We start from the raw sequence: 27,289 nt of genomic DNA, 5'->3' as shown, positions 1-27,289 counted from the left end.
CTTTCCCCAAGTAGATAGGCTACTCACTGACACTAAGTAACAGTCTCGTCTGTGTACTGCATCACCCGGAATCACGTTGGTTGCCAAAGCGATTATTTCAGTTTCCTTGGTTAATTACTTCACTATGTCACTTTGTCACTTTTCCACACTCGATACATTTTCTCGGTGTCATTATTTGAAACTATATCACTGTATATTCGTAATTGAGCACCGTAAATAGTAAAGTTTTGCACTAGATTTAATCCTATATGGGAACTGTTATGGATTAGGACATGTCCGTCATGTCTTTAACGATTAAATCTCTAGAATTATCCGGCAGCTATACCATGATACATGCCATGGGTTATTTTACGTGCTAATTCCCTACAGTATTCTTACAATATGATACTTTGCTCCTTAATAGCTAAACGTTAGATAAATATGACAGCACTGGCTGCCTTCTGGTTCGTTGTTGTCACCATCGTCTTGGTTTGATGTACTGATCCTATATTACATTATATTTCTATCCAATAGATGCATGGCCGCGCGATAACTTTATGCATACCATCAGGTATCTCCTTGCCAACACTTCTACCCTGATTTACACACACACACACACACACACACACACACACACACACACACACACACACACACACACACACATATATATATATATATATATATATATATATATATATATATATATATATATATATATATATATATATTATCCCTGGGGATAGGGGATTAAGAATACTTCCCACGTATTCCCTGCGTATCGTAGAAGGCGACTAATAGGGGAGGGAGCGGGGGGCTGGAAATCCTCCCCTCTCGTTTTTTTTTTAATTTTCCAAAAGAAGGAACAGAGGGGGCCAGGTGGGGATATTCCAAAAAAGGCCCAATCCTCTGTTCTTAACGCTACCTCGCTAACGCGGGAAATGACGAATAGTTTAAAAGAAAAGAAAGAAATATATATATATATATATATATATATATATATATATATATATATATATATATATATATATATATATATATATCCCTGGGGATAGGAAAAAAAGATTACTTCCCACGCATTCCTCACGTGTCGTAGAAGGCGACTAAAGGGGACGGAAGCGGGGGGCTGGAAACCCTCCCCTCTTTGTAGTTTAACTTTCTAAAAGGGGAAACAGAAGAAGGAGTCACGCGGGAAGTGCTCATCCTCCTCGAAGGCTCAGATTGGGGTGTCTAAATGTGTGTGGATGTAACCAAGATGAGAAAAAAGGAGAAATAGGTCATATGTTTGAGGAAAGGAACCTGGATGTTTTGGCTCTGAGTGTATCGAAGCTCAAGGGTAAAGGGGAAGACTGCTTTGGGAATATCTTGGGAGTAAAGTCAGGGGTTAGTGAGAGGACAAGAGCAAGGGAAGGAGTAGCACTACTCATGAAACAGGAGTGGTGGGAGTATGTGACAGAGTGTAAGAAAGTAAACTCTAGATTGATATGGGTAAAACTGAAAGCGGATGGAGAGAGATGGGTGATTATTGGTGCATATGCACCTGGGCATGAGGAGAAAGATCATGAGAGGCAAGTGTTTTGGGAGCAGCTGAGTGAGTGTGTTAGTAGTTTTGATGCACGAGACCGGGTTATAGTGATGAGTGATTTGAATGCAAAGGTGAGTAATGTGGCAGTTGAGGGAATAATTGGTGTACATGGGGTGTTCAGTGTTGTAAATGGAAATGGTGAAGAGCTTGTAGATTTATGTGCTGAAAAAGGATTGGTGATTGGGAATACCTGGCTTAAAAAGAGAGATATACATAAGTATACGTATGTAAGTAGGAGAGATGGCCAGAGAGCGTTATTGGATTACGTGTTAATTGATAGGCGCGCATAAGAGAGACTTTTGGATGTAAATGTGCTGAGAGGTGCAACTGGAGGGATGTCTGATCATTATCTTGTGGAGGCGAAGGTAAAGATTTGTAGAGGTTTTCAGGAAAGAAGAGAGAATGTTGGAGTGAAAAGAGTGGTGAGAGTAAGTGAGCTTGAGAAGGAGACTTGTGTGAGGAAGTACCAGGAGAGACTGAGTACATAATGGAAAAAGGTGAGAACAAAGGACGTAAAGGGAGTGGGGGAAGAATGGGATGTATTTAGGGAAGCAGTGATGGCTTGCGCAATAGATGCTTGTGGCACTAGAAGTGTGGGAGGTGGGCAGATTAGAAAGGGTAGTGAGTGGTGGGATGAAGAAGTAAGAGTATTAGTGAAAGCGAAGAGAGAGGCTTTTGGACAATTTTTGCAGGGAAATAATGCAAATAACTGGGAGATGTATAAAATAAAAGAGGCAGGAGGTCAAGAGAAAGGTGCAAGAGGTCAAAAAGAGGGCAAATGAGAGTTGGCTTCTTTCCACATCCAAGCCCCACAAAACTTTCCATGGTTTACCCCAGACGCTTCATATGCCCTGGTTCAGTCCATTGGCAGAACGTCGACCCCGGTATACCACATCGTTCCAATTCACTCTATGCCTTGCATGCCTTTCATTCTCCTACATGTTCAGGCCCCGATCGCTCAAAATCTTTTTCACTCCATATCTTCAACCTCCAATTTGGTCTCCCACTTCTCCTCGTTCCCTTCTCCTTTGACACATGATCCTCTTTGTCAATCTTTCCTCACTTATTCTCTCCATGTGACCAAACCATTTCAAAACACCCTCTTCTGCTCTCTCAACCACATTCTTTTTCTTACCACACATCTCTCTTACCCTTTCATTACTTAGTCGAACAAACCACCTCACACCACATATTGTCCTCAAACATCTCATTTCCAACACATCCACCCTCCTCCGCAGGACGCTATCTATAGCCCACGCCTCGCAACCATATAACATTGCTGGAACCACTATTCCTTCAAACATACCCATTTTTGCTTTCCGAGATAATGTTCTCGACTTCCACACATTTTTCAACGCTCCCAGAACTTTCGCCCCCTCCCCAACCCTGTGACTCACTTCCGCTTCCATGGTTCCATCCGCTGCCAAAACCACTACAAGATATCTAAAACACTTCACTTCCTCCAGTTTTTCTCCATTCAAACTTACCTCCCAATTGACTTGTCCATCAACCCTACTGAACCTATTAACCTTGCACTTATTCACATTTACTCTCAGCTTTCTTCTCTCACACACTTTACCAAACTCAGTCACCAGCTTCTGCAGTTTCTCATCCGAATCAGCCACTAGCGCTGTGTCATCAGCGAACAAGAGCTGACTCACTTCCTAAGCCCTCTCATCCACAACAGACTGCATATTTACCCCTCTTTCCAAAACTCTTGCATTCACCTCCCTAACAACCCCATCCATAAACAGATTAAACAACCGTGGAGACATCATGCACTCTGCCGCAAAACGACTTTCACTGAGAACCAATCGCTTTCCTCTCTTCCTACTGGTACACATGCATTACATCCTCGATAAAAACTATTCACTGCTTCTAAAAACTTGTCCCCCTCACCATATATTGCTAATACCTTCCATAGAGCATCTCTATCAACGCTATCATATGCCTTCTCTAGATCCATAAATGCTACATTCAAATTGATTTGTTTTTCTCAGTATTTCTCACATACATTCTTCAAATCAAACACCTGATCCACACATCCTCTACCACTTCTGAAACCACACTGCTCCTCCCCAATCTGATGCTCTGTACATGCCTTCACCCTCTCAATCATTACCCTCCCAAATAATTTCCCAGGTATACTCGACAAACTTATACCTCAGTAATTTGAGCACTCACCTTTAGCCCCTTTGTCCTTGTGCAGTGGCACTATGCATGCATTCCGCCAATCCTCAGGCACCTCACCATGAGCCATACATACATTAGATATCCTTACCAACCAGTCAGCAACGTAGTCACCCCCATTTATGAAAAATTCCACTGCAAAGCCATCCAAACCCGCCGTCTTGCCAGCTTTCATCTTCTGCAAAACTTTCACTACCTCTTCTCTGTTTACCAAATCATTCTCCTCTCACTTCGCACACCACCTCGACCAAAACACCCTATCTCTGCCACTCCATTATCTAACACTTTCAAGAAACCTTCAAAATACTCGCTCCATCTCCTTTTCACATCACTACTTGTTATTAACTCTCCATTAGCCCCCTTCACCGATGTTCCCATTTGTTCTCTTGTCTTACGCACTTTATATACCTCCTTCAAAACATCTTTTTGTCCTCCCTAAAATTTAGTGATACTCTCTAACCCCAACTCTCATTCGCCCTCTTTTTCACCTCTTGCACCTTTCTCTTGAACTCTTGCCTCTTTCTTTTATACTTCTCCCGGTCATGTGCACTATTTCCCTGCAAAAATCGTCCAAATGCCTCTCTCTTCTCTTTCACTAATAATATCACTTCTTCATCTTACCACTCACTACTCTTTCTAATCTGTCCACCTCCCACGCTTCTCATGCTACAAGCATCTTTTGCGCAAGCCATCACTGCTTCCCTAAATACATCTTATTCCACCCCCACTCCCCTTACGTCCTTTACTCTCACCATTTTCCATTCTGCACTCAGTCTCTCCTGATACTTCCTCACACAAGTCTCCTTCCCAAGCTCACTTACTCTCACCACTCTCTTCGACCCAACATTCTCTCTTCTTTTCTGAAAACCTCTACAAATCATCACCTTTGCCTCCAGAAGATAATGATCAGACATCCCTCCAGTTGCACCTCTCAGCACATTAACATCCAAAAGTCTCTCTTTCACGCGCTTATCAATTAACATGTAATCCAATAACGCTCTCTGGCCATCTCTCCTACTTACATACGTATACTTATGTATATCTCTCTTTTTAGACCAGATATTCCCAATGACCAGTCCTTTTTCAGCACACAAATCTACAAGCTCTTCACCATTTTCATTTTTAACACTAAACACCTCATGTACACCAATTATTCCCTCAACTACCACATAACTCACCTTTACATTCAAATCACCCTTCACTATAACCCGGTTTCGTGCATCAAAACTGCGAACACACTCACTCAGCTGCTCTCAAAACACTTGCCTATCATGATAATTCTTCTCATGCCTCGGTGCATAGGCACCAATAATCACGAGGAGAAGTGGAAGACCAAATTGGAGGTGGAAAGATGGAGTGAAAAAGATTTTGAGTGATCGGGGCCTGAACATGCAGGAGGGTGAAAGGCGGGCAAGGAATAGAGTGAATTGGATCGATGTGGTATACCGGGGTTGACGTGCTGTCAGTGGATTGAATCAGGGCATGTGAAGCGTCTGGGGTAAACCATGGAAAGTTCTGTGGGGCCTGGATGCGGAAAGGGAACTGTGGTTTCGGGCATTATTGCATGACAGCTAAAGCCTGAGTGTAAACGAATGGGGCCTTTGTTGTCTTTTCCTAGCGCTACCTCGCACACATGAGGGGGAAGGGGGATGTTATTCCATGTGTGGTGAGGTGGCGATGGGAATGAATAAAGGCAGACACTGTGAATTGTGTGCATGTGTATATATGTATGTGTCTATGTGTGTATGTACATGTGTACATTGAGAAGTATGGGTATGTATATTTGCGTGTGTGGACGTGTATGTACATACATGTGTATGGGGGTGGGTTGGGCCATTTCTTTCGTCTGTTTCCTTGCGCTCCCTCGCAAACGCGGGAGACAGGGACAAAGCAAAATGAATAAATAAATAAATATATATATATATATATATATATATATATATATATATATATATATATATATATATATATATATATATATATATCATTTTTTATTTTGCTTTGTCGCTGTCTCCCGCGTTAGCGAAGTAGAGCAAGGAAACGGACAAAAGAATGGCCCAACCCACCCACATACACATGCATATACATACACGTCCACACACGCAAATATACATACCTATACATCTCAACGTATACATATATATATATATATATATATATATATATATATATATATATATATATATGTATATATATATATATGCACACAAAGACATACACATACATACACATGTACATAATTCATACTGTCTGCCTTTATTCATTCCCATCACCACCCTGCCACACATGAAAATAAAAACCCTCTCCCCCCGCATGTGCGCGAGGTAGCGCTAGGAAAAGAAAACAAAGGCCATATTCGTTCACACTCAGTCTCTAGCTGTCATGTTTAATGCTCTGAAACCACAGCTCCCTTTCCACATCCAGGCCCCACAGAACTTTCCATGGTTTATCCCAGACGCTTCACACGCCCTGGTTCAATCCATTGACAGCACGTCAACCCCGGTATACCACATCGTTCCAATTCACTCTATTCCTTGCACGCCTTTCACCCTCCTGCATGTTCAGGCCCCGATCACTCAAAATCTTTTTCACTCCATCTTTCCACCTCCAATTTGGTCTCTCACCTCTCCTCGTTCCCTCCACCTCTGACACATATATCCTCTTTGTTAATCTTTCCTCACTCATTCTCTCCATATGACCAAACCATTTCAAAACACCCTCTTCTGCTCTCTCAACCACACTCTTTTTATTACCACACATCTCTCTTACCCTATTATTACTTACTCGATCAAACCACCTCACACCACATATTGTCCTCACACCTCATTTCCAGCACATCCACCTTCCTCCGCAGAACTCTATCTATAGCCCACGCCTCACAACCATATAACATTGTTGGAACCACTATTCCTTCAAACATACCCACTTTTGCTTTTCGAGATAATGTTCTCGACTTCCACACATTCCTCAACGCTCCCAGAACTTTCGTCCCCTCCCCCACCCTATGATTCACTTCCGCTTCCATGGTTACATCCCCTGCCAGATCCACTACCAGATATCTAAAACACTTTACTTCCTCCAGTTTTTCTCCATTCAAACTTACCTCCCAATTGACCTGTCCCTCAACCCTACTGTACCTAATAACCTTGCTCTTATTCACATTTACTCTCAGCTTTCTTCTTTCACACACTTTACCAAACTCAGTTACCAGCTTCTGCAGTTTCTCACACGAATCAGCCACCAGCGCTGTATCATCAGCGAACAACTGACTCACTTCCCAAGCTCTCTCATCCACAAGAGACTGCATATTTACCCCTCTTTCCAAACCTCTTGCATTCACCTCACTAACAACCCCATCCATAAGCAAATTAAACAACCATCCACCTCCAATTTGGTCTCCCACTTCTCCTCGTACCCTCCACCTCCGACACATATATCCTCTTTTCCAATCTTTCCTCACTCATTCTCTCCAAGTGACCAAACCATTTCAATACACCCTCTTCTGCTCTATCAACCACACTCTTTTTACCACCACACATCTCTCGTACCCTTCCGTTACTTACTCGATGAAACCACCTCACACCACATATTATCCTCAAACACTTCATTTCCAACACATCCACCCTCCTCCACACAATCCTATGTATAGCCCATGCCTCGCAACCATATAACATTGTTGGCACGACTATTCCTTCAAACATACCCATTTTTCCTCTGCGAGATAACGTTTTCGCCTTCCACGCATTCTTCAGCGCTACTAGAACGTTCGCCCCCCCCTCCCCCACCCTGTGACTCACTTCCACTTCCATGGTTCCATCCGCTACTAAATCCACTCCTAGATATCTAAAACACTTCACTTCCTCCAGTTTTCTCCATTCAAACTTACCTCCCAACAAACTTGTCCCTCAAACCTACTGAACCTAACAGAGAGAGAGAGAGAGAGAGAGAGAGAGAGAGAGAGAGAGAGAGAGAGAGAGAGAGAGAGAGAGTATTTTGAAGGTTAATTCAATGTATTTGATGATAGAGTGGCAGATGTAGGGTGTTTTGGTTGGGGTGGTGCGCGAAGTGAGAGGGTCATGGAGAATGGTTTGGTTAAGAGAGAAGAGGTAGTGAAGCTTTGCAGATGAAATCCAACAAGGCGATGTATTAGCATGGTATTGCAGTTGGATTTATTAAGAAAGGGGGTGACTGTGTTGTTAAATGATTGGTAAGGATATTCAGTGTATGTATGGATCATGGTGAAGTGGCTGAGATTTGGCGGAATGTATACATAGTTCCATTGTACAAAGGCAAAGGGGATAAACGTGAGTGTTCAAACTACAGAGGTATAAGTTTTGTTGAGTATTCCTGGGAAATTATATGGGGGGTATTGATTGAGAGGGTAAAGGAATGTACAGATTAGTGAGGAGCCTTGTGGTTTCAGAAGTGGTACAGGAAGTGTGGATCAGGTGTTTGCTTTGAAGAATGTGTGTGAAAAATACTTAAAAAAAACAGATGGACTTATATGTAGCATTTATGGATATGGAGAAGGAATAAGAGAGGGTTGATAGAGATGCTTTGTGGAAGGTCGTGAGAGTGTATGGTGTGGGAGTTCAAGCTGCTAGAAGCAGTAAGCATTTTTATCAAGAATGTAAAGCATGTGTACGAGTAGGAGGAGAGGCGAGTGGTTTGTTTCCAGTGAAGGTCGGCTTGCGACATGGGTATGTGATGTCCCATGGTTGTTTGATATGTTTATGGATGGGTGGTTAGACAGGTAAATGTAAGAGTTTAGGAGATAGGGGTAAGCATGCAGTCTGGTGGGGATGAGAGGGCCTGGTAAGTGAGCCAGATGTTGTTCGCCGATGATTCAGCACTGGTGACTGATTTGAGTGAGAAACTGCAGAAGTTGGTGACTGATTTTTGGAAAAGTGTGTAAAGGTAGAAAGTTGAGAGTAAATGTGAATAAGAGCAAGGTTATTAGGTTCAACGTGGTTGAGGGACAAGTTAGTTGTGATGTAAGTTTGAGTGGAGAATATTGGAGGAAGTGAAGTATTTTAGATATCTGGGAATGGACTTAGCAGCGAATGGAACCATAGAAGCGGAAGTGAGTCACAGGATGGGGAGGGGGCGAAGGTTCTGGGAGCGATGAAAAATGTGTGGAAAGCGAAAACTTTATATCGGAGAGCAAAATTGGGTATGTTAAAGGGAATAGTAGTTCCAACAATATTATATGATTGTGAGGCATGGGCTATAGATAGGGTTGTGCGGAGGAGGGTGGATGTGATGGAAATGAAATGTTTGAGGACAATATGTGGAGTGAGGTGGTTTGATTGAGTATATAATGAAAGGGTAAGAGAGATGTGTGGAAATAAAAAGCGTGTGGTTGAGAGAGCAGAGGAGGGTGTGTTGAAATAGTTTGAACATATGGAGAGAATGAGTGAGAAAAGGTTGACAAAGAGGATATGTGTCAGAGGAGGAGGGATTGAGACGTGGGAGACCAAATTGGAGATGGAAGGATGGAGTGAAAAAGATTTTGAGCGATCGGGGCCTAAACATATAGGAGGGTGAGGTGCGTGCAAGGAACACAGTGAATTGGAACGATGTGGTATACCTGGGTCGACGTGCTGTCAGTGGACTGAACTAGGACATGTGAAACGCCTGGGGTAAACCATGGAGAGGTGTGTGGGGCCTGAATGTGGATAAGGAGCTGTGGTTTTGGTGCATCACACATGACAGCTAGAGACTGAGTGTGAACTAATATGGCCTTTTTTGTCTGTTTTCCTGGCGCTACTTCGCTGAAGCCAGGGGTAGCGATGCTGTTTGCTGTGGGGTGGGGTGACGCCAGGAATGTATGAAGGCCAGCAATTATGAATATGTACATATATATATATATATATATATATATATATATATATATATATATATATATATATATATATATATATTTCTTGTGCTATTCGCCATCTCCCGCGTTGGCGAGGTAGCGTTAAGAACAGAGGACTGAGCCTTTGAGGGAAATCCTGACTTGGCCCCCTTCTCTGTTCTTTCATTTAGAAAATTAAAAACGACAGGTGAGGATCTCCAGCCCCCCGCTCCCTCCCCTTTTAGTCGCCTTCTACGACACGCAGGGAATACGTGGGAAGTATTCTTTCTCCCCTATCCCCAGGGATAGGCACAACTATATATATGTATATATATATACATATATTATCCCTGGGGATAGGGGAGAAAGAATACTTCCCACGTATTCCCTGCGTGTCGTAGAAGGCGACTAAAAGGGGAGGGAGCGGGGGGCTGGAAATCCTCCCCTCTCAATTTTTTTTAATTTTCCAAAAGAAGGAACAGAGAAGGGGACCAGGTGAGGATATTCCCTCAGTGGCCCAGTTCTCTGTTCTTAACGCTACCTCGCTAACGCGGGAAATGGCGAATAGTTTGAAAAAAAAAAAAAAATATATATATATATATATATATATATATATATATATATATATATATAAAGAGAGAGAGAGAGAGAGAGAGAGAGAGAGAGAGAGAGAGAGTAATGTGGCAGTTGAGTGAATAATTGGTGTACATGGGGTGTTCAGTGTTCTAAATGGAAATGGTGATTTGTAGATTTATTTGCTGAAAAAAGACTGATGATTGGGAATACCTGGTTTAAAAAGAGAGATATGCATAAGTATACGTATGTAAGTAGGAGAGATGGCCAGAGAGCGTTACTGGATTACGTGTCAATTGATAGGTGCGTGAAAGAGAGACTTTTGGATGTTAATGTGCTGAGAGGTGCATCTGGAAGGATGTCTGATCATTATCGTGTGGAGGCGAAGGTGAAGATTTGTAGAGGTTTTCAGAAAAGAAGAGAAAATGTTGGGGTGAAAAGAGTGGTGAGAGTAAGTGAACTTGGGAAGGAGACTTGTGTGAGGAAGTACCACGAGAGAGTGAGTACAGAATGGAAAAAGGTGAGAACAAAGGACGTAAGGGGAGTGGGGGAGGAATGGGATGTATTTAGGGAAGCAGTGATGGCTGGCGCAAATGATGCTTGTGGCATGAAAAGCGCAGGAGGTGGGCAGATTAGAAAGGGTAGTGAGTGGTGGGATGAAGAAGTAAGATTATTAGTGAAAGAGAAGAGAGAGGCATTTGGACGATTTTTGCAGGGAAATAATGCAAATGACTGGGAGATGTATAAAAGAAAGAGGCAGGAGGTCAAGAGAAGGTTTGTTTGGAAGGAGGTAAGTGCGTAAGACAAGGGAACAAATGTGAACTTCAGTGAAGAGGGCAAGTGGGGAGGAGATAACAAGTAGTGGTGATATGAGGAGATGGGGTGAGTGTTTTGAAGGTTTGTTGAATGTGTTTGATGATAGAGTGACAGATATAGGGTGTTTTGGTCGAGGTGGTATGCAAAGTGAGAGGGTTAGGGAAAATGATTTGGTAAACAGAGAAGAGGTAGTAAAAGCTTTGTGGAAGATGAAAGCCAGCAAGGCAGCGGGTTTGGATGGTATTGCAGTGGAATTTATTAAAAAGAGGGGTGACTGTATTGTTGACTGGTTGGTAAGGTTATTTAATGTATGTATGACTAATGGTGAGGTGCCTGAGGATTGGCGGAATGCTTGCATAGTGCCATTGTACAAAAGCAAAGGGGATGAGAGTGAGTGCTCAAATTACAGAGGTATAAGTTTGTTGAGTATTCCTGGTAAATTATATGGGAGGGTATTGATTGAGAGGATGAAGGCATGTACAGAGCATTAGATTGGGGAAGAGCAGTGTGGTTTCAGAAGTGGTAGAGGATGTGTGGATTAGGTGTTTGCTTTGAAGAATGTATGCGAGAAATACTTAGAAAAACAAATGGATTTGTATGTAGCATTTATGGCTCTGGAGAAGGTATATGATAGAGTTGATAGAGATGCTCTGTGGAAGGTATTAAGAATATATGGTGTGGGAGGCAAGTTGTGAGAAGCAGTGAAAAGTTTTTATCGAGGATGTAAGGCATGTGTACGTGTAGGAAGAGAGGAAAGTGATTGGTTCTCAGTGAATGTAGGTTTGCGGCAGGGGTGTGTGATGTCTCCATGGTTGTTTAATTTGTTTATGGATGGGGTTGTTAGGGAGGTGAATGCAAGAGTTTTGGAAAGAGGGGCAAGTATGCAGTCTGTTGTGGATGAGAGAGCTTGGAAGTGAGTCAGTTGTTGTTCGCTGATGATACAGCGCTGGTGGCTGATTCATGTAAGAAACTGCAGAAGCTGGTGACTGAGTTTGGTAAAGTGTGTGAAAGAAGAAAGTTAAGAGTAAATGTGAATAAGAGCAAGGTTATTAGGTACAGTAGGGTTGAGGGTCAAGTCAATTGGGAGGTAAGTTTGAATGGAGAAAAGCTGGAGGAAGTGAAGTGTTTTAGATATCTGGGAGTGGATCTGGCAGCGGATGGAACCATGGAAGCGGAAGTGAATCATAGGGTGGGGGAGGGGGCGAAAATTCTGGGAGCCTTGAGGAATGTTTGGAAGTCGAGAACATTATCTCGGAAAGCAAAAGTGGGTATGTTTGAAGGAATAGTGGTTCCAACAATGTTGTATGGTTGCGAGGCGTGGGCTATGGATAGAGTTGTGCGCAGGAGGGTGGATGTGCTGGAAATGAGATGTTTGAGGACAATATGTGGTGTGAGGTGGTTTGATCGAGTAAGTAATAATAGGGTGAGAGAGATGTGTGGAAATAAAAAGAGTGTGGTTGAGAGAGCAGAAGAGGGTGTTTTGAAATGGTTTGGTCACATGGAGAGAATGAGTGGGGAAAGATTGACCAAGAGGATATATGTGTCAGAGGTGGAGGGAACGAGGAGGAGTGGGAGACCAAATTGGAGGTGGAAAGATGGGGTGAAAAAGATTTTGAGTGATCGGGGCCTGAACATGCAGGAGGGTGAAAGGCGTGCAAGGAATAGAGTGAATTGGAACGATGTGGTATACCGGGGTCGACTTGCTGTCAATGGATTGAACCAGGGCATATGAAGCGTCTGGGGTAAACCATGTAAAGTGTGTGGGGCCTGGATGTGGAAAGGGAGCTGTGGTTTCGGTGCATTATTACATGACAGCTAGAGACTGAGTGTGAACGAATGGGGCCTTTGGTGTTTTTCCTAGCGCTACCTCGCACACATGAGGGGGGAGGGGGTTGTTATTCCATATGTGGCGAGGTGGCGATGGGAACAAATAAAGGCAGACAGTATGAATTATGTACATGTGTATATATGTATATATCTGTGTGTGTAATATATATGTGTACATTGAGATGTATAGGTATGTATATTGTGCGTGTGTGGACATGTATGTATATACATGTGTATGTGGGCGGGTTGGGCCATTCTTTCGTCTGTTTCCTTGCGCTACTTCGCTAACGCGGGAGACAGCGATAAAGCAAAATAAATAAAAAAAAAAAAAAAAATATATATATATATATATATATATATATATATATATATATATATATATATATATATATATATATATATATATATATATTATCACTGGGGATCGGGGAGAAAGAATACTTCCCACGTATTCCCTGCGTGTCGTAGAAGGCGACTAAAAGGGAAGGGAGCGGGGGGCTGGAAATCCTCCCCTCTCGTTTTTTAGTTTTCCTAATGAAGGAACAGAGGAGGGGGCCAAGTGAGGATATTCCCTCTAGGACTCAGTCCTCTGTTCTTAGCGCTACCTTGCTGACGCGGGAAATGGCGAATAGTATGAAAAAAAAAAAAAATATATATATATATATATATATATATATTTTTCTTTTTTTCTTTTAAACTATTCGCCATTTCCCGCGTTAGCGAGGTAGCATTAAGAACAGAGGACTGGGCCTTTGAGGGAATACCCTCACCTGGCCCAATTCTCTGTTCCTTCTTTTGGAAAATTAAAAAAAAAAACGAGAGGGGAGGATTTCCAGCCCCCCGCTCCCTCCCCTTTTAGTCGCCTTCTACGACACGCAGGGAATACGTGGGAAGTATTCTTAATCCCCTATCCCCAGGGATAATATATATATATATATATATATATATATATATATATATATATATATATATATATATATATATATATATATATTGCAATAGTTCACAGTGGTGCGCTTGATATAGTATTTGCTAATAACTACGACGAAAATGAAAAACGATAAGTCCCCAAGTGTACTTTTGTGTAATGATCACATCGTCAGGAGAGATGCAAGAATGAGATGGAAGGCTTAGAGAATTGTCAGTTGATACACAAAGGAGCTAGGACAAAACAATCTAGGTTGTATGAACCTTCGCGAATATTGATGTTACAATTCTTTGTACATATGATAAGAGCAGATTCAATTATGTTTCTCTAGGTCAAGGAGTTACAATTGACAAGTGAATTAGCGTTACTCCAATGATTACAGTTATCATGATTTTTAACATGATGAAACAAAGCATTTGATTCTTGTCTTGTTCTTTTCCTATAGTTATGTTGCTTAAGTCTGACACAGAGATCCTTACCAGAGTGCCCAATATGAAACATATCACAGCTTTTACAAAGTATTCTGTAAACACATCCCGCAGAATTTTCTGGCGATATTTTGATTAAGATATTTTCTATATTATTGTTATTGCTGAGGTCTACATTTACATTAAAGGATTAAAAAAAAAAAAGACCTGGGGAGCACATAAGATTATCACTAAATGGGGGAGCTGAAAGATTCTCAGTATCAAGGGGAGTTTTGGAATGTGTTTAACTATGAAATGATGTCTTTGCCAGCGTAAGAGATCTATTAATGAAAGTTCTAGAATACTTTGACTTGGATCCAGTAAAGTATATTTTCTCAAATTCATCATCAATAAATCCTGGATAGCATGTATGTGATGCTCTAAGGAACATCGACTGGAATGATGATTGTTTAACTGTGTCATGTTGGGCTGCGTAATAATGAATATAAGAACAAACATTCGTGGGTTTTCTGTATAAGTTAAACTTAAACATGTTTCCTTCCCAATGAACTATGTAAGCTATAAATGGTAACATACAATTATTTTCCACTTCCACAGAAGTTTTGATAGAAGGTACTAAATTGTTAAGTAAAGGGAAAAAATTTGTAGATTTTCGTTTGTTGGCCAAACACAAAGAACATCTTGTACATACCTAAACCAAATAAGATATTCCTTTATAATTTTGTTTCAAAGAATTCCATGGGAAGATTACTTAATACTGGCGAAAGAGGGTTCATCGCCATACCAGATTTCTAAGCCTAATGTTTTCCAATGAATTGAAATACATTATTTTACACACAAACTCATCAGTTTAAGAAACTCAGAATTTGAAACACGTAAATCAAGATTATCCAAGGCATCAATCAGATGTATTAAGAGGTCATCAACTGGAACTTTTGTTAACAATGATGACATCAAAACATACCAGTTTGGTATCTACATTGTTTCTGATATTAGAATTTGATATATCACCAACCAGTGGGCTTTATAAGGAAACCAACCATTTTGATAACTTATACTGGATTGATCCCTCTCAACTCACTATGGGTCTTGCGGGATAGTTTGGCTTATGTGTTTTGATAAGACAATTGTATTGTTTGGAGTAACGCTAATCACTTTTTAATTGTAACTCGACCAAGAGAAATATCACGGAATCTTATCTTAGTAAGCACACAAAGAATTGTAACATGGATATTAACACTTGGGTTTGGATGATATTGCAGTAGAAATTATTGGAAAAGGGAGTGACTGTGTTGTTGATTGGTTGGTAAGGATATTCAGTGAATGTATGGATCATGGTGAAGTGCCTGAGGATTGGCGGAATGCATGCATAGTGCCATTGTACAAAGGCAAAGGGGATAGAGGTGAGTGTTCAAACTACAGAGGCATAAGTTTGTTGAGTCTTTCTGGGAAATTATTTGGGAGGGTATTGACTGAGAGAGTAAAGGCATGTACAGAGCATCAGACTGGGGAAGAGCAGTGTGGTTTCAGAAGTGGTAGAGGATGTGTGGATCAGATGTCTGCTTTAAAGAATGTGTGAGGAATACTTAAAACAACAGACGGATTTGTATGTAGCATTTATGGATCCGGAGGTGTATGATAAAGTTGATAGAGATGCTTTGTGGAAGGTCTCAAAAATATATGGTGTGGGAGGTAAGTTGCTAGAATCAGTGAAAAGCTTTACCAAGGATGTAAGGCGTGTGTTAGAGTAGGAAGTCATTGGTTCCCAGTGAATGTCGGTCTGCGGCAGGTGTGTGTGATGTCCCCATGGTTATTTAATTTCTGTATGGATAGGGTATTTAAGGAGGTAAATGCAAGAGTTTTGGAGAGAGGGGCGATATGCTGTTGGTTGGGGATGAGAGGGCCTGGGAAGTGACTCAGGTGTTGTTCGCCGATTATACAGCTCTAGTGGTTGATTCGAGTGAGAGACTGCAGAAGTTGGTGACTGAGTTTGGAAAAGTGTGTGAAAAGAGAAAGTGAATGAGAGTGAATGTGAATAAAAGCAAGGTTATTAGGCTCAGTAGGGTTAAGTGATGAGGGACAAGTTGATTGGGATATGAGTTTGAATGGGGAAAAATTGGAGGAAGTGAAGTGTTTTAGATATCTGTGTGTGGGAGGGGGCGAATGTACTAGGAGCGATGGAGAATGTGTGGAACGAGAGAACATTATTTTGGAGAGTAAAAATGGGTATGTTTGAAGGAATAGAAGTTCCAACAATGTTATATGGTTCCGAGGCATGGGATATAGATAAGGTAGTAAGGAGGTAGGAGGATCCGTTGGAAACGAAATGTCTGAGGGCAGTATGTGGTCTGAGGTGGTTTGATCAAGTAACTAATGAATGGGTAAGAAAAATGTGTAAAAATAAAGAGTGTGGTTGAGAGAGCAGAAGAGGGTGTTTTGAAATGGTTTGGCCACATGGAGAGAATGAGTGAGGAAAGATTGACAAAGAGGATATATGTGTCAGAGGTGGAGGGAACGAGGAGAAATGGGAGACCAAATTGGAGGTGGAAGGATGGAGTGAAAAAGATTTTGAGCGATCGGGGCCTGAACATGCAGGTGGGTGAAAGGCGTGCAAGGAATAGAGTGAATTGGAACGATATATATATATATATATATATATATATATATATATATATATATATATATATATACATATATATATATGCTCTCTGGATGGTATTAAGAATATATGGTGTGGGAGGCAAGTTGTTAGAAGCAGTGAAAAGTTTTTATCGAGAATGTAAGGCATGTGTACGTGTAGGAAGAAAGGAAAGTGATTGGTTCTCAGTGAATGTAGGTTTGCGGCAGGGGTGTGTGATGTCTCCATGGTTGTTTAATTTGTTTATGGATGGGGTTGTGAGGGAGGTGAATGCAAGAGTTTTGGAAAGAGGGGCAAGTATGAAGTCTGTTGGGGATGAGAGAGCTTGGGAAGTGAGTCAGTTGTTGTTCGCTGATGATACAGCGCTGGTGGCTGATTCATGTGAGAAACTGCAGAAGCTGGTGACTGAGTTTGGTAAAGTGTGTGAAAGAAGAAAGTTAAGAGTAAATGTGAATAAGAGCAAGGTTATTAGGTACAGTAGGGTTGAGGGTCAAGTCAATTGGGAGGTGAGTTTGAATGGAGAAAAACTGGAGGAAGTGAAGTGTTTTAGATATCTGGGAGTGGATCTGGCAGCGGATGGAACCATGGAAGCGGAAGTGGATCATAGGGTGGGGGAGGGGGCGAAAATTCTGGGAGCCTTGAAGAATGTGTGGAAGTCGAGAACATTATCTCGGAAAGCAAAAATGGGTATGTTTGAAGGAATAGTGGTTCCAACAATGTTGTATGGTTGCGAGGCGTGGGCTATGGATAGAGTTGTGCGCAGGAGGGTGGATGTGCTGGAAATGAGATGTTTGAGGACAATGTGTGGTGTGAGGTGGTTTGATCGAGTAAGTAACGTAAGGGTAAGAGAGATGTGTGGAAATAAAAAGAGCGTGGTTGAGAGAGCAGAAGAGGGTGTTTTGAAATGGTTTGGGCACATGGAGAGAATGAGTGAGTAAAGATTGTCCAAGAGGATATATGTGTCGGAGGTGGAGGGAACGAGGAGAAGAGGGAGACCAAATTGGAGGTGGAAAGATGGAGTGAAAAAGATTTTGTGTGATCGGGGCCTGAACATGCAGGAGGGTGAAAGGAGGGCAAGGAATAGAGTGAATTGGAGCGATGTGGTATACCGGGGTTGACGTGCTGTCAGTGGATTGAATCAAGGCATGTGAAGCGTCTGGGGTAAACCATGAAAAGCTGTGTAGGTATGTATACTTGCGTGTGTGGACGTATGTATATACATGTGCATGGAGGTGGGTTGGGCCATTTCTTTCGTCTGTTTCCTTGCGCTACCTCGCAAACGCGGGAGACAGCGACAAAGCAAAAAAAAAAAAAAAAAAAAAATATATATATATATATATATATATATATATATATATATATATATATATATATATATATATATATATATATATATATATGTATGTATATAGGGAGAATAAAAAGATGTTCTGGAAGGAGGTAAATAAAGTGCGTAAGACAAGGGAGCAAATGGGAGCTTCAGTGAAGGGCGCAAATGGGGAGGTGATAACAAGTAGTGGAGATGTGAGAAGGAGATGGAGTGAGTATCTTGAAGGTTTGTTGAATGTGTTTGATGATAGAGTGGCAGATATAGGGTGTTTTGGTCGAGGTGGTGTGCAAAGTGAGAGGGTTAGGGAAAATGATTTGGTAAACAGAGAAGAGGTAGTAAAAGCTTTGCGGAAGATGAAAGCCGGCAAGGCAGCAGGTTTGGATGGTATTGCAGTGGAATTTATTAAAAAAGGGGGTGACTGTATTATTGACTGGTTGGTAAGGTTATTTAATGTATGTATGACTCATGGTGAGGTGCCTGAGGATTGGCGGAATGCGTGCATAGTGCCATTGTACAAAGGCAAAGGGGATAAGAGTGAGTGCTCAAATTACAGAGGTATAAGTTTGTTTAGTATTCCTGGTAAATTATATGGGAGGGTATTGATTGAGAGGGTGAAGGCATGTACAGAGCATCAGATTGGGGAAGAGCAGTGTGGTTTCAGAAGTGGTAGAGGATGTGTGGATCAGGTGTTTGCTTTGAAGAATGTATGTGAGAAATACTTAGAAAAGCAAATGGATTTGTATGTAGCATTTATGGATCTGGAGAAGGCATATGATAGAGTTGATAGAGATGCTCTGTGGAAGGTATTAAGAATATATGGTGTGGGAGGCAAGTTGTTAGAAACAGTGAAAAGTTTTTATCGAGGATGTAAGGCATGTGTACGTGTAGGAAGAGAGGAAAGTGATTAGTTCTCAGTGAATGTAGGTTTGCGGCAGGGGTGTATGATGTCTCCATGGTTGTTTAATTTGTTTATGGACGGGGTTGTTAGGGAGGTGAATGCAAGAGTTTTGGAAAGAGGGGGCAAGTATGAAGTCTGTTGGGGATGAGAGAGCTTGGGAAGTGAGTCAGTTGTTGTTCGCTGATGATACAGCGCTGGTGGCTGATTCATGTGAGAAACTGCAGAAGCTGGTGACTGAGTTTGGTAAAGTGTGTGAAAGAAGAAAGTTAAGAGTAAATGTGAATAAGAGCAAGGTAATTAGGTACAGTAGGGTTGAGGGTCAAGTCAATTGGGAGGTAAGTTTGAATGGAGAAAAACTGGAGGAAGTAAAGTGTTTTAGATATCTGGGAGTGGATCTGGCAGCGGATGGAACCATGGAAGCGGAAGTGGATCATAGGGTGGGGGAGGGGGCGAAAATCCTGGGAGCCTTGAAGAATGTGTGGAAGTCGAGAACATTATCTCGGAAAGCAAAAATGGGTATGTTTGAAGGAATAGTGGTTCCAACAATGTTGTATGGTTGCGAGGCGTGGGCTATGGATAGAGTTGTGCGCAGGAGGATGGATGTGCTGGAAATGAGATATTTGAGGACAATGTGTGGTGTGAGGTGGTTTGATCGAGTAAGTAACGTAAGGGTAAGAGAGATGTGTGGAAATAAAAAGAACGTGGTTGAGAGAGCAGAAGAGGGTGTTTTGAAATGGTTTGGGCACATGGAGAGAATGAGTGAGGAAAGATTGACCAAGAGGATATATGTGTCGGAGGTGGAGGGAACGAGAAGTGGGAGACCAAATTGGAGGTGGAAAGATGGAGTGAAAAAGATTTTATGTGATCGGGGCCTGAACATGCAGGAGGGTGAAAGGAGGGCAAGGAATAGAGTGAATTGGATCGATGTGGTATACTGGGGTTGACGTGCTGTCAGTGGATTGAATCAGGGCATGTGAAGCGTCTGGGGTAAACCATGGAAAGCTGTGTAGGTATGTATATTTGCGTATGTGGACGTATGTATATACATGTGTATGGGGGTGGGTTGGGCCATTTCTTTCGTCTGTTTCCTTGCGCTACCTCGCAAACGCGGGAGACAGCGACAAAGAAAAAAAAGAAAAAAAAAAAAAAATATATATATATATATATATATATATATGTATGTATATATATATATATATATATATATATATATATATATATATATATATATATATATATAAAGTGCGAAAGACAAGAGAACAAATGGGAACATCGGTGAAGGGGGTTAATGGGGAGGTAATAATAAGTAGTGGTGAAGTGAGGAGATGGAATGAGTATTTTGAAGGTTTGTTGAATGTCTTTGATGATAGTGTGGCAGATATAGGGTGTTTTGGTTGAGGTGGTGTGCGAAGTGAGAGGATCAGGGAGAATGGTTTGGTAGACAGAGAAGAGGTAGTGAAAGCTTTGCGGAAGATGAAAGCCGGCCAGCAGCGGGTTTGGATGGTATCGCAGTGGAATCTATTACAAAAGGGGGTGACTGTGTTGTTGACTGGTTGGTAAGGATATTCAGTATGTATGGTTCATGGTTAAGTGCCTGAGAATTGGCGGAATTCATGCATAGTGCCATTGCACAAAGGCAAAGGGGATAAAGGTAAGTGTTAAAATTACAGAGGTATAAGTTTGTTGAGTATTCCTGGGAAATCATATTGGAGGATATTGATTGAGAGGGTGCAGGCATGTACAGAGCATCAGACTGGGGAAGAGCAGTGTGGTTTCAGAAGTAGTAGAGGATGTGTGGATTAGGTGTTTGCTTTGAAGAATGTTTGTGAGAAATACTTTGAAAGACAGGTGGATATGTATGTAGCATATATGGATCTGGAGAAGGCATATGATAGAGTTGATAGAGATGCTCTGTGGAAGGTATTAAGAGTATATGGTGTGGGAGGTAAGTTGCTAGATGCAGTGAAAAGTTTATATCAAGGATGTAAGGCATGTGTACGAGTAGGAAGAGAGGAAAATGACTGGTTCTCAGTGAATGTTGGTTTGCGGCAGAGGTGGGTGATATCTCCATGGCTGTTTAATTTCTTTATGGATGGGGTTGTTATGTAGGTGAATGCAAGAGTTTTGGAGAGAGGGGCAAGTATGCAATCTGTTGTGGATGAGGGGGCTTGGGAAGTGAGTCAGTAGGGTTGAGAGACAAGTTGATTAGAAGGTAAGTTTGAATGGAGAAAAACTGGAAAAAGTGAGGTGTTTTAGATATCTGGGAGTGGATCTGGCAGCGGATGGAACCATGGAAGCGGATGAGTCACAGGGTGGGGAAGGGGGCGAAAGTTCTGGGAGGGTTAGAGGATGTGTGGAAGGCGAGAACGTTATCTGGGAGTGCGAAAATGGGTATGTTTGAAGGAATAGTGGTTCCAACAATGTTATATGGGAGGGAGGCATGGGCTATAGATAGGGTTGTGCGGAGGAGGGTGGCTTTGTTGGAACTGAGATGTTTGAGGACAACATGTGGTGTGAGGTGGTTTGATCGAGTAAGTAATGAAAGGGTAAGTGAGATGTGCGGTAATAAAGAGTGTGGTTGAGAGAGCAGAAGAGGGTGTATTGAAATGGTTTGCTCACATGGAAAGAATAAGTGAGGAAAGATTGACAAAGAGGATATATGTGTCAGAGGTGGAGGGAATGAGGAGAAGTGGAAGACCAAATTGGAGGTGGAAGGATGGAGTGAAAAAGATTTTGAGCGATCGGGGCCTGAACGTACAGGAGGGTGAAAGGCTTGCAAGGAATAGAGAGAATTGAAACGATGTGGTTTACTGGGGTCGACGTGCTGTCAGTGGATTGAACCAGGGCATGTGAGGCGTCTGGAGTAGACCATGGAAAGTTTTGTGCGGCCTGGATGTGGAAAGGCAGCTGTGGTCTCGGTGCATTACACATGACAGCTAGAGACTGAGTGTGAACGAATGTGGCCTTTGTTGTCTTTTCCTAGCACTACCTCGCCTGCGTGGGGGGAGTGGGGGTGCCATTTCATGTGTGGCGACGAGAATGGATGAAGGCAGCAAGTATATGTATTTGTGTATATATGTATATGTCTGAGTATGTATATGTATGTATACTTTGAAATGTATAGGTATGTATATGTGCATGTGTGAGCGTTTATGTATATACATGTGTATGTGGGTGGGTTGGGTCATTCTTTCGTGTGTTTCCTTGCGCTACCTTGCTAACGCGGGAGACAGCGACTAGGTATCATAATAATAAAAGTATATATATATATATATATATATATATATATATATATATATATATATATATATATATATATATATATATATAAACGGCTATTCTTGAATGATACTATGATGGTAGATGGATCTGCTTGTGGTAATTTCGCTTCGCCTTAAATCTAAAAGATTTTGTTCATCAATTATATAACTGATGTAAGCAATGTACATGATTTTAACTACTCAGACTTTGACCACAGATTGTGGACTGGAGCCTGTTACATCCCTGAGTGTTCTAACCTTTCTCTAAATCAAGTAACAACAGCTCCAAAGGTTGGTGCTTCTAATCCAAGATACCAGTTCCATTTTACATAATCACTGATTTGATTAATTAAGCAACCGAATCCCACCCAAAAATACACAGTAGTGACCGGTGACGCATATACAGTGATAACAATCACAGCCGTAACTCACTATAACCGCAACGTCCTGCTGGGAGGCACCTTCCCACGCCCTTACCCAACGCCTCACTTTTCCACCCTATGCCCCTAACGACCTCCAGTCTGGCTACCGGAACACCTCGGGCTGATCGCTCAGGTGAGTGAGAACGTCTCACTCACGGTATACAAACATACACAGTTCACAGATACTTTACTGCATAGAAAGATCTTTATATACAGTTTGTAAGAATACCTTACATTATACAAACATACTTGTATATAGTTAACAAGGATACTTATATTTAGATAAAGATACTTTACAGTATACAAAGTTACTTGTATACGGTTAACAAAGATACTTAATAGTATTCAAAGATATTCATATACAGATAACAAAGATACTCTACAGCATACAAAGATACTTGTATACTGTTAACAAGGATACTTTACAGCATATAGATATACACAGTTAACAAAATGATTTATAAAAAGATACGTTTATAAGTTAACTAGGATACTTTAGAGTAAATTCTTTTTAGGCGAAGAACAGAGCACTACATCACCATGAACCACCACTGACCTGAGTTCCCTTACAGCTATCCCCTACTTAAGTTCCATTACCATCACCTCCCATCCAAGATCCCTCACCATCCCTCCCTAAGTTCCCTTCCCATCACTTCCTACCCAAGCTTCCAAACCACAACTTCCCATCCAAATTACCTTAACACTACCACTACTAAAGCTCTCTTACGACTACTTCCCATCCAAGTTCCCTTACCACCACCTTTCATCCAAATTCCCTTACCACCACTTTCATCCAAGTTTCTTTAGCACCTTCCCCTACCCAAGTTCCCTTCCACCACTCCCTACTCAATTTCCCTTCCACCACTCCCTATTCATGTTCCCTTAACACCACCTCCCATCTAATTTCCCTCACCACTATCTCCCATCTAAGTTCCCTCACCGCCACCCCCTACCAAAGTTCCCTTACCACCACTCCCTACCCAAGTTCCCTTACCACCAGCCCCTGTCCGAATTGACTTACCAACACTACCTTCCCAAGTTACCCTACCATTACCTTCCATCCACATTCCCTTCCCACCACTCCCTACATAAGTTCCCTTACTACCACCTCCCACACAGGTTTCCTTACCGCCACCACCTACCCAAGTTTCCTTACCACCACATCCCTCCCAAGTTTCCTAACAACCACTCCCTACCCAGGTTCCCTTATCACCAGCTCCCACCTAAGTTCTCTTACCGCTACCTTCCATCAAAGTTCCCTTACCACTACTCCCTACCCAGGTTTCCTTACCACCACCTTCCACTCATATCCCTCACCACCACCCCTCGCCCAAGTGCCCATACTACCACCTCCGACCCAAGTTGTTGTTCAAGGAGGATGGCTCTACTCGCTATATCAAAGGCAGATTTGAGGTAGCTAAAGGCTGTACATACATTTTCTTGTAGAGAGGCAAAATACTCAGCAAAGTAATGATATGTACTCCTACATGTCAGGAAGCCAAAGAGATGAGGGGATAAGTGAGGCGAGATGATATGCATAAGGCTATTTCCTAATAATCATGGCAATCCCACTTTATAGTTCTTTCCACTGAATAATGAAATCAATATAATATCTATTACGGCAGATGACAAGAAATGTCGCTGACAATCAGTGCATTACAGTATCATGAAAACAAGGTTACAACGTAAGGCCATCCCAGTAGGAATTTCTCCAAGTGCTGCGTCCTTGTATTGTTTCACACAAAAAAGTGGTAAGATACTTTTTCTTGCGTATGTATAAGATTGTAGCTTAATGCAAGATGAAGATAGCTGTCGAGTACATGGGTAGATTCGTATGAAGGATAGTGGGTAAGACTAATCAGCGATGTAAGAGAGAAGTTTTGGACCATTTTCATCAGTGGTGGTGTCCCCAAGGGCAGAGTGGAGTGAGCTGAGGTCCCCTTTACAGCTGAGTTCCTTAGGTCTGGGATAAGGAAGTTTTGTGCAGTAAAGATGATTGTTAATAATGATGAATCGGCAGAGTTGGTTATCAGGGGAGTCAGATTCACAGATCAGATCATAAGGGATGCTATTATGGACATAGGTGACAAGGCCATTTCACCAAATGTTCTTGTAACAAATATGTTCTGTTTTATCTTAAGTATAGGGATAGCGTGCTAGAGGAAATGGTTCATGATGGCCGATTATGTTGAGTTATGCTAGGCATAGAAAGTTATCTGTTAAGTCTTTCCTTAAGAATACTTTCCTTCCAATAGAGCTTATACTCTAGCTCAGGGGCCGTACTGTTCAATGTCCCTAGTATAGTTGTTCAAAAACTTTCATCTCATCATTCACATTATCAAGACCATGGCAGAAATGGGAATTATTTGCCCTATCAACTAACTTTCTTATCCTTTAAGAATGTCTCAGGGCAGATCGGGCGATCCCTTGCCACCTCAAGTAGACCAGGGAGTCCTTGGCCACCTTAGGGCTGGCCGGATGGGCCTTGGCCACCAGCATGACGGTACAGACTTCATGGACACCGCAGAAGCCGTCAGTTCGTCCAGTGTCAAATTTTCCCACGTGCATAGCGAGGAAACCATCATCCTAGGCAGGACTTTATGGTCACTTATCAGCGCTTGTGGACCACAGGATCTTGGCGGACAACTCTCCTACCGCAGCGGCAGTAAACTCAAGCGGCAACCACAGGTACCCCACTACCGCAGCAGCCATGTTTCCCGCACTCCATCCTCCTTTTAGGCTGCCAGCCAGCTTGTTCTACATTGTAGTCCACTGTACTTACCCTTGTCTAGACTCCGTATAGTTATGCCTATGGACTATAATCCTGTTCCACTTAAGAAGAGATTAATTGCATCATTACGATATATCTACCGTCCCAAGGACCTTCATTAACCTTAGATAACCGAAGCCAATCGTTGACTTATCCATGACGGAGGAGTGACAGTAATATGAGGCACAATTTGTCGGTGTGTGTCATCCATACCTGGGAATGTAGGCTTGGAAGTCTTCTGGCATTTAGCTTTTTGTAAAACAGGAAATCTTCGAGGGATGGGGGAAGAAAAAAAAAAGTGTCAGAGACTTCCAGAATATTGAATTTATTTAGGAAAATATGGGATTCTCTATTCAGTTCAAAACGTAAGACTTAAATTCAAATATTCATAGTGTAAGCTTAGAATAAAATTCCAAGATATATGGCGAAAACATGTGGTCAGGACATTGTATTTCTAACTTGGCTCTCCATGTTGATGTAGAGGCTGAGGTATATGGCCAGAATAATGACTCTCCCTGTGGGTGTAGAGGCTAGGGTAAATGGCTAGAATATTGGCTCTCCCTGTGGGTTTATAGGTTGGGGTATATGGCCAGAATATTGGCTGTCTCTGTGGGTGTAGAGTTTGGGGTATACGGCCAGACTACTGAATCTCCCTGTAGGTGGATAGGCTGGAATATATGGTCAGAATCTTGACTCTCCCTCTGGGTGAAGAAGCCAGTGTTGTCTCTCCTTGTAGGTATAAAGGCTTGTGTATATAGCCATAATATTGGCTCTCCATATGGGCGTAGAGACTGGGGAATACTGCCAGAATATTGGCTCTCCCTGTGGGTATAGAAGCTCAGGAATATGGCCACAATATTCACTCAGTACGTGGGCGTAGAGGCTGGTGTATGTGTAGAGAATACTAGCAAAATGGGAAGTGTTAACAGGTAGCGATGAAGTGAGGAGATGGAGTGAATATTTTGAAGGACAGTTGAATGTGTTTGAAGTCAGACTGGCAGATGTAGAGTGTTTGAGTCGAGATGGTATCCAAAGTGAGGGAGTCATGAAGAGTGGTTTGGTGAAGAAAGAAGAGGTGGTGAAAGCCTGGCACACGATGAAATGTGGCAAGTGGAGGGTATTGCTGTTGAATTTCTTGATAATTGAGGCGACTGTATTATTGACTATTTAGTTAGGATTTTTTTATATATCTAAGGATCATAGTGAAGTGCCTCAGGATTGTCGGAATGTATGAATAGTGCCACTGTATAGAGGCAAAGGGGACAAAAGTCAGTCTTGAGAGTACATGGTAAGTTGCATGGGAGAGTAGTGATTGAGAGGATGAAGACATGCAGAGAGCATCAGACTGGATAGAAACAATATAGTTTCAGAGGTGGTAGGTAGATGTGTGCATTAGGTGCTCGATTTAAAGAACGTGTGCGAGAAATACAGAAACAGAAAGATTTGTATGTGGCATTTATGGATCCGGAGAAAGCATATGAGAGGGTTGATAGAAATGACATGTGGAAGACCTTAAGAATATATATTGTGTGTGAGGAAGGCTGCAAAAAGCAATGAGAAGGTTTAATGAAGGGTGTAAACCATGTATAACAGTTGGAAGAAGGGAAAGAGAGGTTTTAAGAGAAGGTTGGTCTGTGGCAAGGGTGTGATGGCTGTTTAATTTGTTTATGGATGGAATGGTGAGGGAGATAAAATGCAAGAGTTTTGCAGAAAGGGGCAAATATGTATTCTTTAGGGAATGACAGGGCTTGGGATATAAGTCACTTTTGTTTGCTGATGACTGGTGGCAGATTTGAGTGAGAT

At 41.9% G+C, this 27,289-nt stretch overlaps 1 long non-coding RNA gene across 1 annotated transcript in view; it reads left to right on the top strand.

Annotated features, from left to right (window-relative positions):
• Positions 1-26,595, top strand: part of LOC139758952 (uncharacterized) — a 54,827-nt gene extending 28,232 nt beyond the window's left edge. The window contains exons 2-3 of the long non-coding RNA XR_011714966.1: positions 24,342-24,467; positions 25,116-26,595. This is a non-coding gene — a long non-coding RNA (uncharacterized lncRNA). The remainder of the gene's footprint in view (positions 1-24,341; positions 24,468-25,115) is intronic.
• Positions 26,596-27,289: the final 694 nt, after the last annotated feature.

Source organism: Panulirus ornatus, chromosome 32, assembly GCF_036320965.1.
Source record: "Panulirus ornatus isolate Po-2019 chromosome 32, ASM3632096v1, whole genome shotgun sequence".
In the NCBI taxonomy this organism is placed as follows: domain Eukaryota; kingdom Metazoa; phylum Arthropoda; class Malacostraca; order Decapoda; family Palinuridae; genus Panulirus; species Panulirus ornatus.
Note: the sequence above shows the minus strand (reverse complement) of the source record. Positions and strands in the feature narration are given on the sequence as shown.